General features: G+C 37.0%; 1 protein-coding gene and 1 pseudogene across 1 annotated transcript in view; both read right to left on the bottom strand.

Moving 5' to 3' along the window:
• Ubr1 (ubiquitin protein ligase E3 component n-recognin 1) overlaps window positions 1-14,971 on the bottom strand; it is a 178,747-nt gene that overhangs the window by 163,574 nt on the left and 202 nt on the right.
• Window positions 1,228-14,924, bottom strand: LOC124973648 (four and a half LIM domains protein 1-like; annotated as a pseudogene).

Here is a 14,971-nt window from a genome sequence, read left to right as displayed (position 1 = left end):
GTGGGTGTCCTGCATTCCAAGGAAGCAGGAGGTAGAAATCTGGTTCCACCAGTGAGGACAGTGGTCCTCCAGAGATCCAACTAAACTCTTAAGGAAAAGTTATAGGAATCACAGAGCAGGGACTTTGCAGTCCTCTTGAACACATGGACAAAGAGCAGACAACTACTATGTTATAAGGGATTCAATTCATCATGGTTTTGAAATGTCATGACCACATGGATGAAAGCCCCAGTACCTGCTCAGCTATCCCTCTACAGTTTTATAGTCACTTCTGTAGGATGAATCTCAAAACTGCAGGTACGTGTGAGGGGGCTCAAATATTGTCATGCAAGTTTCCAAACCCATAAACTATTTTACTATTAATTAAAACAAAAATGTCATTAATTAAAAAATACAAAAAGGGACAGCAGGTTTAGTTTTGTTAAGCTTCCCTAAGTATTAACTGAGACACTGTTGCTCTGAAACAGGCTCGTTTTCTCAGGTCTGTTTACACTTTCCAAATCACCTGTATGTTCCATGTTTTAAAGTAGGAACACTCAGAAAACATGCCACACCAGGAAATCAAATGTTAGTACGTGGAAAGGAGAATTACCATTAAGTTCAAATGTCAATTTTTTGGAAATTTGTGTTAGTCATGTGAAAGCACAAAAGATCGGAAGGAAAGTCAGAATTTTGATGAGAAAGTTAAACCATGCATTCCAGCAAGTTCTTTTTCTGCTCACAGAAGAGGGTGAGCAGTGAGTTGGAGCAGATGCTGCAACTCTAGCATGTTATGTCACTACATGATGGGTCTGAGCTGAACCATGAAAGGTATTCTCAATGGGGGCTTTATCACTTATGCTTCTTGCTTACATCATGAAGGAACTAAATGGTTAGCTGATAAACATACAGAAAAGTCAATCTATCTAAGTTTATGTTTTTTCATTGTAGCCATAGAGAAATGAGCTTTTGCTGCAAGGTTGCTTTTTGCTAAATCCTAATATGATCACTGTGTGCCCTTATGTGACTAATACTGTAAAATGGGAGAAAAGACAGAATGAGCAACTTTGAAGAGTTAAAAGACCACTCATCCCCTACAGATGGTGTTGGGCAGAGAGGCAAGGACACAAAGAACATGATGCAAATTTCATTTTACAGGACAGGGGATTCTATTGATTTATAACTTTTTGACACTGTCAGGACAATACACTTGCTCCTCATGAAAAACAAAGCACTTGTTGGCTAGATTCACAGAGCATACTTTGAGGCAGAAGCAGAACTTGTACCAGGATTGTCCTTTACAGGCCACCACACTGAAGACTACCAAATCCTTCTTGCACTTGATGCAGTGCTTGGCAACTTGGACTTATGGCAAGTCACGAAGTAGAAGTCTTCCACTTTAGGGAAGAAGCTTCCAGTTCCAATGACTTGCTTGCAGCTGCTGCAGGTGAAGCAGTCTTACACCAGACGGTACCCTTGTACTCCACATTCTGGTCTGCTGCCACAATGGCCTTAAAGCACCCTTTGCAATAGGGGGAATCCTCCCAAGTGGCACACTGTTGCACAGGATCTTGTTCTCCTTGGACATGAAGGTCTCATTGGCCAAGGGGTGAAGGCACTTGGCACACTGAAAGCAGGTGTCATGCCAGTAGCAATTCTTGTAGTGCATCTCCTTGGAGTCAGCACCAATGCACTAGCTACATTCCACACGGGTGTTGGCACAGAACTTGTCAAAACCCTTCAGACAGCGGTGGTGACCAGCCTTCTGCACATACTTCTTCCCCTACAAGGGGTCCCTGCAGTAGTGCCAATCCAACTTCTCATAGTTCCCACTTTATAGCTGGAGGTACCTCACACTGGATGTGTGGAGAACAAAATGTGTTCAGCAAGGACTAGATACCTTTGGGAACAGCTTCCACTTGCTACCTGGGGATGCTCACCCCAAAGTTGTTTTGATGGTGGCAGCTATTACCTGCACCAAAGCCAAAGCACAGTGGCCTAGGGGACTGATTTTAAGACTTACTGTAGGACTGATTTAAGACTTACTGTACAGCTATTCTGTGTGGCCTTAATAGACATAAATAATAACAGAATAGAATACTGTACAAAACCAATCAACACACATATTGTCAACTGATTTAAAAAGGAATCAACACAATTCAAAGGAGAAAAGATAGTCACTTTAAAAAATAGTGCAGGAGCAATAAGATACCCTTATGAAAAAAAAAAAATAAACAAACTTTGTAGGGCATGGTGGTGCATGCCTATAATCCCAGCAGCTCAGGAGGCTAAGGCAGGAGGATCACAAATTCAAAGCCAGTCTCAGCAACTTAGCAAGGCCCTGAACAACTTAGCAAGACACTGTCTCAAAATAAAAAAAATAAAATAAAATAAAACAGGCTGGAGATGTGGCTTAGCAGTTAAGCACTCCTGGGTTCAATCAATCCCAGGCATAAAAAAAAAATTATTTTTTAAACCATACTACATGCCATTCACAAAAATTAATTCAAAATGGGTCACAGGCTTAGTTATAAAAGAGATTTAAAACTACAACTTTTTTTGAAGAAAACTCTACAAGGGGCTAGGTTGGTGGCTCAGTGGTAGAGTGCTTGCCTAGCATGTGTGAGGCACTGGGTTCAACTCCCAGCACCACATATAAATAAGTGAATAAAATGAAGATCCATCAACAACTAAACATATATATAAAGAGCACTAACTGTGAAAATATAACTAATAAACTGGAATTATTCAAAATTAAAACCTCTAGTCTTCAAAATAGAACATGAGTGACTAATATTCAAATCTGGTACCCATTATGCATTTTTTCAAATTTTTCATTTAACACAATAGTGAAGATAAATTTGGGAAGTGATATATGTTAAAATAAACATGCCTCTTCTTCTTTAGTCCATATAGCTACACCTATGAAATGACACAGAAATAAACAGCAAGTTAGAAGCATATTTATTATACACTAACCCAACTTAAAATAGGGTACCCACCCACAAGTTGTCTATGTAACCCTGGCCCTTCTGACACTAGAACATCCCTGATTCAAACGTGAAACATCAGATGCTGTCTGGTCAGAGCCATTGGGAAGAGTTATCCAGGCAAAAAGTTACCAGGAGGGAACCCCAGAAAAAGTAACACCGATGGAAAATTAAAACGTCTCAGTCTATAAAAACAAAGACTGAAAAATGTTTATAAAATCACACAAGAGCTTTGACAAGGTAAATATGTATTTGTTCACTACTTCCTAGCAGAAGCCTCCTTGACATGTTAAAAATATAATTTTCAGGTCAGTGTGGTTGCACATGCCTGTAATCCTACTGACTCAGGAGGCTGAGGCAAGAGAATAGCAAGTTCAAGGTTAGCCTCAGCAACTTAGTGAGAGGCTATCTCAAAATAGAAAAATACAAAGGGCCAGGGATGTGGCTCAGTGGTTAAAGTTTCCCTGGGTTCAGTCCCTGATACCAAAAACAAATATACATATAATTTTTAGGGCTGGGAATGTGGCTTAGTGGTAGAGCATTTGCCTGGCACAGATAAGACCCTGGATTCAATGCACAAAACAAAAACATAATTTTTAGGGTAAAGAAAAGGAACTTTTAAAGCTATGATAAATTTACAAAAGTCAATTAATCCAAGCAGTTTTGTAAGTTAACAATGTAATTACAATTAGTATTTTATACTAGGTTTCACAATAGATAACTAAGGAAAATGCAAGTTATTTTATTATATACAAAGCCATCTGAATTTGCTTTTATAAAGCTTAATATTCCATTCACAAATAAACTCCACTCAATAAAACTTAGTGGAAAATTTGTTTAAGTTAGGTATTACTGTAAGAGTTAAATTAGCCCATTCTCTATAAAGGGCAATATGCAGATAGTTATTCAAAATTTTAATTTAGGGTTGGGGTTGTGGCTCAGTGCTTGAATGTGTGCGGCACTGGGTACAATTCTCAGCACCACATATAAATAAATGAATAAAATAAAGGCCCATCAATATCTAAAAGAAATTTTAATTTATATATCCTGACTCAGGCATTCCCATTTCTAGAATTTATTCATTGAATGAACCCAAACATGTACAGAAAGTATACACAAGTATTTTTATTAGTAGTATTATTTATAATAGTAAAAGACTGGAAACCAACTAAATGTCCCAAAATAACAGTTGAATAAATCATTCAACATAAATTCAATGCAGCCATTCTAATAAGGGAGAGAGTACAGAAATGTTCTGATATATAACATTCTTCAAATTATACTTTAAAATAAAATGCAACAGAACACTGAGTATGGTACACTACCATTTATAGAGGGAAATAGGAAGGAAGGGGAGGAGTTAAGAGACAAAAGAGAAGGAAGAAAAGGGAGAAGTGGGAGAGTAGGAGAAGACGTATCTGTATAGGTTTATATGAGAACAAAAAAAAAATCTCTGGAAAGTTTCAAAATAATTTAACAGTAAGAAAAAACCCTAGGAAGGACTGAGTTTTCACTGAATACCCTTTTTACTATTTTCAATTTATATACATATTTACATGCATACACACACATTTTATATATATATATATGTAAATACATATATATGTGTGTGTGTGTATATATATGTGTGTGTGTGCATCATTTACAGAAATCATTTTAAAGTTTTTTCAATCCTACACATTTCAGGTACAAATTTATTCATAACAGTAAAACACTAATAACCTGAATATACAATAACAGGAGTATAGTTTAAGAAATTGTAGAATCTATCATTTAGCTATACTTGCCCAAGTGTGCAAAGACACATACACACACACGCACATGCACATACACACTACATACCAGGATGTTTGCCACAACATCAATTATAAATGAAAAGATGAAGTCTACCTAAGTGCCTATCAATAAATGCCTTTCTATATAGTCAGAATCCCATGAAGTACTGTTAAGTGGAAAAAGCAAGTTTTACATAATATAATCTTAATTTTATAAACATTTTAAAAAGACAAAACATTTTCAAAATTCCTACAGATTTCTACTAGGGATGTAGCTTAGTGGTAGAGTGCTTGCCTGGCATGAATAAGGCCCTGGGTTTGATATCCAACACTGAGGGAAAAAACTAGGTATCCTAATTCCTAGAATTCAGTGCTCACCCTACAAATACAAAAACACAGGTATTTTAAGTTTACTCTTATTGATTTGTTCAAGTTCACATTAACAGTAAAACAAAACAACAAAGCTTTGCCTTATTTTTAATCTTTTCCTCCAAATGAAGCTTCTTAGCTAACAATGGCCTAATGTTCTTTAACACTACTAAATATTCCCAAATTGTAGCTGTCATTAAATGCCTTAGCATGAAGAATCAATATTTTAAAATATCTATGTTGTTGGTTGATTTGGGCAAAATGTCTGCAGATGCCTTAAGTTCCCTCTCCAGTGCTCTATTCCTCCCCCTCCAGCCTCCACCCACTTCCTTATCTTTTCTTCAAGCCCCAGCTCAAGGGCCACCTTAACAAACCCTTTGCTGATAAATCCAAAAAAATTTATCTCCCCTGTTAATGCTAATACAGCATTTACTGAAGGAGGTATTTATTCTGTATTCAAACTTCTGCTTGGTATCATTGGTGTTACTTTTAAATGTGTAAATCTAGCCTCTTCCACTAAATTGGAAGTTTCCTGAGAAGAACTTCATCTTTCAAATCCCTGTATTCCCACAGGCTTATAGCACAAGTATGCCACAAAAATTTACAGTAATCACTAAATAGCACATATTATCTGCTAGACAGAACAAAGCAAATTTTGACATTAAGCCTTCTGTAACTTTATTTATTAAATTCTTAGGGAAGATATTGTCCAGTTATACTCTTTCATATAACAAAACTTTTCATTACTGTCACAACGATGGAAAAGAATTTTTCAAATAAATTTTCTGTCTCTTCTTCCCCAGGTTAGAAAACAAAACAAACAAGAAAAAAAAAAATAGTATGTTTTTTACTAGGTGAACAAATACAGCAATTATTCAGGAATTATTATTGGTGATTAGCATAGGCTTGATTTTTGTTGTTGTTTTTTGGTTGTTTTAGTGTTTTCCTCCATTTGCAAGAGATATAAAATTAAGAAGTTTTAACTTTAATATCCAGAAAAAAAAATTTTCCCCCTAACATCTGAAATTAAGGGAAGGCATTCCCAGTTGACTGTCCTGTAAAAACAAGTTCTCACAACATTTTAATTCCCAAATATCCAAACATTTTCCTCATTCCCATGGAGACAAAAAGATATCTTGACAACCCAGGGACATAGATGCCTGTTTGGGAACATCATTCTTAAAAAGGAATTTAAGGAGGGTTGGGCTTGTGAGGCAAGCACTCTACCAACTGAGCTATATCCCCAGACCGAAAATAAATTCAGGGTTGTGGCTCAGTGGTAGAGCGCTTACCTAGTATGTGTGAGACACTGGGTTCAATTCTCAGCACCACATAAAAATAAATAAATAAAATATAGCTATTGTGTCCATCTACAACTGAATTTTTTTTTTTTTTTTTTTGGGTGCTGGGGATCCAACCCAGGGCCTTGTGCTTACAAGGCAAGCATTTTACCGACTGAGCTATCTCCCCAGCCCCTGAAAAATATTTTTTAAAAAAGGGAATTTAAGAATAAAAGTATTTTTTCTTTTTCACCAAACCACTATGTATTCTTTTTTAAAACAACTGCTAGACATCTATAGAGCCTTTGGAGGCCCAGTCATTTTTAAATTCTTTTTTAAAATGGTAACAAAATCTGGAGGTTGTAGAATTTTTCATAGGCAGTATTGGATTGGTAATTAGAGTATCTCTATGCACCAAGAAATCTTTGGTTACACAAAATTTTCCTGAAATGCTATTTAACAAGCTTCAAGTTTAGAAACAAACACAACAACAAATGCTAGTTCAACCGCTTACTCCATGGGAAACTCAATCAATAATATATCTGATAGCTACCTGAACCTATCTGAACAATTCTCAACCAACTTCCATTTTTATAACTAACCCAAAATCTACCTTCCTGAAATAATTCAATACAATTCACTCTGCTCTTTCATCTGACAGCCTTTCCAATAACAAAGGTAACTCTTATGTCTCATTAATCTCTACACTTCAGGATTAAACTGGAATGAAGAAACAAAGAAATTAGTCCATTCCTAGAAATGAAATTTGGCCATCTTTAGTGATATGGTATCCAAACTGTTCTCCTGTTGATTACACTCTTATGGAATATGCACAGTATGCTTCTGTACAGAGAAATGGGACTATTTATTAGTCCTGGGCACTAACCTAGCAACCACATCACACTTATGACTAGTGAGTATGCAGACAACTAAAAGCCTTAGATCAATAACACAGCCCTATACACAAATGAACCTAATTGTTAAGAATTTATTGCCGGGGATATAGCTCAGTTGGTAGAGTGCTTGCCTCACAAGCACAAGGCCCTGGGTTCAATCCCCAGCAACACACACCAAAAAAAAGGAATTTATTTTCATCCCAAATAAGTTTTACCTTGCTAGTTTTGATGCAATACTCAGCCTAAGAAGATTTTTTTCATTTTATAATGTTTTGTTATTCCTGCAACCTTGTGCTGTCTTTAAATATAATAGCAATAAGTCTATTTAAGTTTATTTAAGTATTTAAGGTATTGATAATATAAGCCAGGGTCAAATATTGAGGTGTATGACATACAAGGTCTCTCTCTTTTCTTCCCTGTTTAAGCTGTACTAAATTTGGTTTTTAAAAATATCCTGTCTCTAGTAAGCTATTCTCTTCCTTTTTCATCTCTGACTACACATCACACCTCAATTTTCTAGGTTTTCCTTAAGGTCTCTGGATGAATGAAATCTACTTTCCTAAAAAAACTATACTTGCAAAGCAACTAAAATCCTTTCTTAGATAAGAATGCAAGGTAGAGCATGTGTACATAAAAGCAATTAATGGATAAATAGATTTTCCTTCCCATGACTAAAGTCATTTCTAGCTTACTTATAAATATCAAAGTTGAATGGCATTTTAAAAGTTAGCCCATAAAAGATACATTAAAGGGTTATTGTCCCACTCCTCCAAATAAGTCAAATAGATTTTGTTCTGAAGAACAGTATTAAATAAACAAATAGAAGAATTATATTCAAAAGAATAAATGTAAACTCCATTCTGGTCAGGGCCTATGTCACTCCTGGGTAGCAAGTGGGTACTTAGGGAACCACAATCACTTGGAGTCTTTCAGTAAAGTTTATTTAGTAAAGCATATTTTCATAAGCACTCAGCTTATCAGAGCAATAAAACATTAAAAAAAGGTATATCAAATGCTTTAAAAACCAAACTCATCAAATGACTATTGTTTCTTCAATTGTAGAGATGTTAATTCAGAATACCATGAAAGAATACACAAGAATTCATTGTAAGGCAGTGGGACTAAGGTCTTAGTATTTTGTCTTAAATTTTAAGGAGGCAATGGGCTAAAAGCTTAAGGAAAATCATTTCCTAGAACATTATATGACTAACACCTTTAGAGAAATGGATAAAGTGATGGCAAGGGAAATCTGAGGCAGACTTCAAAGTCAGTACATAAATAAAGGATGGGCAAATTCAGGCTCAGTGGTGTACACCTGTAACCCTAGGGACTTGGGAGGCTGAGGGAGAAGGATCACCAAGTTCAAAGTCAGCTTTAGCAACTTAATGAGCCCCTAATAAGCGACTTAGTGAGACCCTGTCTCAAAAAATAAAAATAAAAATAAATATAAAAAGGGCTGGTGCTGGTGAAATAGCCCATCCCCTAGAGAGGCTGCCTCCCATGCTGGAGACCATGGTTCGAGACTCCAGCACGGTTAGGTTATGGAAATCAAGAATGAGCAAACCAGCCAGAAGGAGAGCCTCCCAACCCTCCATCCTCTCACCCTTTACTTTGGGGCTGGGGAGATAGCTCAGTTGGTAGAGTGCTCGCCTCACAAGCACTAAGGCCCTGAGTTCAATCCCCAGCACCGCAAAAAAAAAAAAAAAAAAAAAAAAAAAAAAAAAAAAAGGGTTGGAGTTGTGGCTTAGTGGTTAAGCACCCTGGGATCAATCCCCAGTATCAAGGTAAAAAAAAAAAAAAAAAAAAAAAGGATGGGCAAGATACCTCACTGGTTCATACTGTATCATTGACTCATACACATATCTATCTAGCTAGATTCTTTAGGCAGTACTCAGGATAAGAACATTTTTATTTGCCAGAAAATATCTGTAATTAAACATAAGAAGTCAGTTTCTAGCTCTAGTTCATCTACACTAAGTTACTGTTCTTTCCCTAGCCAGGTAGTGGGACTGAACCTGTCACTTTGATCTGAGGTTTTAGAACTTAACTTCATATCTAACTATATAGAATATGGCTGAATATCTGAATTTCCCTAAGTACCCACAATAGAAATCATGAGATGATGAAAAAACAACAGGCATTAGGCCTTGATAAGACCTGGTGACAAAGCACTTCAGTTAGGATTCAAGAGACCCAGGTTTCCATCTAGTTTTCCTACTGGAAGTAAATCCTTACTAAAAAAAGGTTGTGCTGTAGCCTAAAATGGTATAGACCCAAATTTCTAAGGAAAGTTACCTCCAATGAATATGCCATGTAACTTCTCACCCTTTCAATACATCAACATTTTAAAGTCAACTATTAAAAGACTGGTTTTTGTTTAAATATCTTCTATACATGATGTGGATTGTGGATATATTTTCCCTGATGTGCATGATTATCACACAAACACAACAATATTAAACTTCAAAAAAAAAATCTCCACACTTGGGGATAAGACAATTTGGGGGAGTAATAGAAATATTACATATCCTGATTTGGTGGTAGTCACACAGATATTCACATTTGTCAAAATTTATCCAGAACATGCTTAACGTGGGCATATTATTTGTATATAAATTATGTTCCATAATGTTACTTTTCTCCTCAACTCCTATAACTTCTACCTCCACTATACCTCAGTTAGTATCTATTCATTTATTCATTCATGCGTTCAATAAAGATTTCAAAGCAATGTGTTAGATAGTGTAGATAGTAGCTATGAACAAGAAACAGTTCATGCTCTGTCTAAAAAGAACAGAATAAACAGGCAATCCAGAATATAGTCTGAAGCATGCGTCATACAATGGAAGTATGAAATAGGTGCTATAAGAACATATAACAAGTGCATGTAACCCAGCTCTACCATCACAAAAGCATGATATTCTCCCATGTTCTCAAAATCTAAATTTCCCTTTCTAGCCAGAACATTCAGTCATTTCAATTATATCAACGACATGACTTTTAATATCTCAAATCCCATGATATCCTCAGAATTCCTGTTTTGACTTTTTATACGTCCCTGTTTGCCTGGATTCCAAGGTTGGATGCTACTCTAATATGTGCCTTCATTTCCTCCTCCTTCTTCCATCCACAACCTCCAATCTCCACGCTAGTACCAATCTTTCTAACATAAAATCACTGATACTGATCCTTAGTTACTGATTCATTTAAGAGTAAGGGCTGGGGTGGGGAGTGGTAGTTCAGTGGTAAAGCAAATGTTTTGCAGTAACAAGGGCAGGGTTCAATAAACAAAAAAGTATGTGAGTGTCAATAAACAATACCAATAAACAAAAATAAACAAAAAAGTAAGTGAGTGTCTGCTATATCAAGCACATATCAGGATACAATATCACTTTATCACTGAGCACAGTGAAGGGTCAGACATAATCCTTACCTTCATATAACTTACATTCTGGTGAGAGAGAGAGAGGCATTTCAATAAGTAAATAAAGACAATACAGTAATTACAAATTGTAACAAGCACAAAGGAAGAAATAAATGGGGTTCTTTGACAGAGAATAAGAGAAGTCCACCTATTAGAGTATACATAGAGAAAAAGAAAAAAAAAGCACTCTAGGAAAACGCAACAGCAAGCATAGGTGCAGGCCTTGAAGCAAGATAGAGCCTGGGCTTATTTTAGACACAACACAGCCAGGTGTGATGATGTATGCCTGTAATGACAATGATTAGGGAAGCTGAAGCAGAAGGATCATAAATTTGGAGTCCTACTAGGCAATTTATGGAGACCCTGTCTCAAAACTTTTTTAAAAAGGGAGGGACTGGGAAATGTAGCTCTGTGGTAGAGTGCACCAGGTTCAATTTCCAGTACCAAAAAAAGGGTGGGGGGCAGGACAATGTAGCAAAAGGAAGCCACTGAAGGATTCAGGCAGGAGACATTATTATTATTATTATTATTATTATTACTGCACCAGGGATTGAATCCACGGCTGCTTTATCACTGAGCTATATACATAATCCTTCTTATTTTTTATTTTGAAACAGGATCTCACTAAATTGTTGAGGGTCTTGCTAAGTTGCTGAGCAGGCCTCAAATTTGGAATCCTCCTGTCTCAGCCTCCCAAGTCACTGGAATTACAGAACATGTGCCACTGTGCTCAGCAAGACTGTAATTATAAAGATTACACTAGTTGTTCTGTGAAGAATGGACTAGAAGATGGCAAAAACAGAAGCAAAGAAATCAGTTAAGAGGCCATTACATTGTCCAAGCAACAGAAAGTGCCTTGATTGCAGAAATGCAGACAGAATGATGTTTGTGTTCAAAAGCTATTGTGGAGGTGTCATCTACTGAGACAGGGATAAGAAAACTTTATTTATTTATTTATTTTTGGTGGTGCTGGGGATTGAACCCAGGGCCTTGTGCATGCTAAGCAAGCAATCTACCAACTGAGCTATATCCCCAGCATGGTAAGAAAACTTGATCTGTCTTCCCCCTTTCTTCTAGAACCTGGTCCTTCCTCTCAGAATATGACACAACCATTGTCATAAGTGCTAAAGTCAAAACCTAGGGATCCAGATGTCATTTATTTCTTCCATTTTCCTAATCCATCAGAAAGTCTTTTTGCTTCTACTATACTTCCAAACTCTCTCTCAAATTCATCTACTTCACTCCATCTCCAGGGATAATCTGTCTAGTGCAAGCTATCATTAAATACGGTTTGGGTAACTGCAGTGACTTCTGAATTGATCCCCTGTTTGAAACACCTATCAGATATCCAAGTGGAGATGCCAAGTGGCAGCTGAATTTATGAATCTGGAGCTCAGACGTGAGATGACTTAGAGACTGAACACATACTGATGACATTTAATGCCATAGAACTGGATGAAATCACCTAGACAGAGTATATAGACAAGCAAAAGAAAAGAGGTTAACACCATGTCAGATAAAGAAGAAAATCCAATCCAAGACAGAAGGCAAAAGTTCTAGCAGAGTGCCCCAAATGCCCTCTGGATTTCCAATTTTTCTCAGCACTCAACCCAGACCCAATAAACCACCCTTTCCTCAAAACTAGCTCAGTTTTGAGCTAGTTGACACTGAATATTACTCTGAGTTCCTAGGTTGTTTCATTTCCAAGTCCTTACACACAAAAGCATACACACACATACACACACACTTTTCCTCAAAGATCTTATCCATTTCTACAGCCTCAACTGTCAATTCTATACTGATAACTTCAAATGTCTAGCTAAGTGTTATTCAAAGTGTGGCCCACAGACCAGGATTTCAGGGCATGCTTCTGGAAAAATGTAGATTCTTAAACCTCATTACTCACTGCAGACCTACAGAGTCAGTTCCTCTTGTGATTTTTTTTTCTTTTTTTTCTTTTCTCTTTTTTTTTTTTTTTTGGTGGTGGTGGTGGTGCTAGGAATTGAACTATCAAAGTCTCATGAATGCTAGGCAAGTGTTCTACCATGAGGCTACATCCCTGGCCTTGCCCTTCTGACTCTTAAGCAATGGCTTTTATAATGTGACTTTACTAATAACTCATACCTATTATTTCATTCTAATTTCATATTAGGTGATGTTAGGAATATCACTAGTAGAGTCTGATTTAAAAAGAAAAAAAAAGGTCCCAAGGTCTAAAAGAAGTTTAAGGAAATCAGAAATCATAAACAGGGATATGATTAATGGAATTAGTAAGATTTCCTAAACCTCTGTAATTGACTCCTTTTTATTATTATTTTTTTCTCCTGCCTCCAGTGGTGATTTAAAATACAAATTATTTTTAAAATATCTAAAACTGACCTTGTTTTGCTTAACAGCAAGACAGTAGTAAACAAGGAAGCAAGTATCTTACTCCATCAGTAGAATAAAGTTGAAAATAAAATAGCTTTGAAAAGAAAAGAAAGTTGTCAAGTCTACTCTGGGGTCAAGCAGATAGATTCAAGCTAAAAAGAGTGGTTACAAGGCTTAAGTCATGTTTCTATCCAGTTATATCATCCTATCTTGAAATAGTATATTTTCTGTGACACTAGTCTATGAGGCTGTATTATACTAACCACCTACTACTTTGCAAAACCCAAAGAAATCTGTTATTTTTTTAAAAGAGTTTGCTACATAAATTGTAACTCAATTCCTGTACCACTGTCTCCAATTCCAAATTAGTAGAGTCCAGATTGATGAGGTTTTATTGTGCCAACTGTAAGGAATATATCAAAGCTTTAAATAAATATTAGGCATCTTTAGTAATATGAAACTACAACAACTCTTCTGACCACAACATAGTTTATTTACTCCTTTCAACAAGTAAAAGCACAAACTACCTTTTTATTTTTGAGCCAGGGTCTTACATGTTGTAACTCCTGGGCTCAAGCAATCCTCTTGCCTCAGCCTCCAGAGTACCTTGGCTTATCACTAAGAAGGAATGTTTCAGGGCTGGGGATATAGCTCAGTGGTACAGTCCTTGCTGAGCATGTCCAACACCTTGGGTTTGAGCCCCAGCACCCCCAAACCCCCAAAAGTTTCAGCTGCTTCTAAATTTTTCACATTTTCTCTCTCCCTATCATCTTAAATAGATTTTCATCCTACACTACAAGTAGCGAAGTGAGTATGGAGTGCTATTTGAAGTAGAGGAAAATAGGAAACACTGAGCTAATGCAAACCCTTATTCCAATTTCATCCCTATTCTATCTCCCAGCTGGTCTCTCCAATTTGTTGTTGACTCATTTCCACAGTTCACTCTGTTGTCTCATAAAAAAGCACTCAATGTCTACAGAGTTAAAATACTTCAAGAATGTATCTTATTAAAACTGCAAACCAAAGAAACTTCATTAAGAGACATTTGTCACACATTTTTCTACATGCAGCTGAAAAACTGATAAAACATCATGCCATGATAGATATTGGAATGTTTCCTATATAACTCTCCACTAAACGCCTGGGGAGGGAGGGAAACATCCAGAACATTCCCTAACATTGCCCCCCACTTCTTATCCTCCTCAGTTAGCTTTCTCCCTATGGTCAGACTACTGACTCAAATTTGCTCACTAATTCTGCCTTCCCATTCTCTCAAAATACAAGAGCAAAGTACAGATTCTGATATTAATTAATGGTATTGCGCTGACTTAGAATGTCTAGGGGAGTCCTTGCTTCACCTCTTAAAAGCAGCGACAGATGATGGGTTTCTCCATTGAGGATTGGGCCTCGTAATCTCAAAATGTTATAATGAAAGACTACAATTCCTACACCCCACATCTGGATATGACTTGACAGCAGCAACATTCCCTGCCACTACCAGATCCCACCCAGCCTGCTATGCGATACAACACCAGGTGCTGCGTCCTGGGTTCCTACCATCAAGAGGGGTTAGCACTGCGTCTATCAGAAAATGGCTTTCTCCAACCTCGCCTCAGCTCCCACATCAAACCACCTAATAACATCCCCAGTTCCTTCTACTTCAGGACTGAGACATGCATGCTGGAGCTCATGAAGACTAAGAAATGACAGTCATTACATTTCGTAGACTTGGCTGGCAGGAATGTGGGTGACGACTAACTTTTTATTCGGTGGCTTCCTTCCAGATCAATCCATATGACTTCCCCCTCCCCAGAGCCGCCATAAGGGGTGAAGCCCCGCATCCTCCTGAACGTGATAGGGAGGCACTGGGGGGAGGACAAAAGAAACT

The sequence above is a fragment of the Sciurus carolinensis genome, chromosome 2 (assembly GCF_902686445.1).
Source record: "Sciurus carolinensis chromosome 2, mSciCar1.2, whole genome shotgun sequence".
Lineage (NCBI taxonomy): Eukaryota > Metazoa > Chordata > Mammalia > Rodentia > Sciuridae > Sciurus > Sciurus carolinensis.
This window is presented reverse-complemented; position numbering and strand designations above follow the sequence as displayed.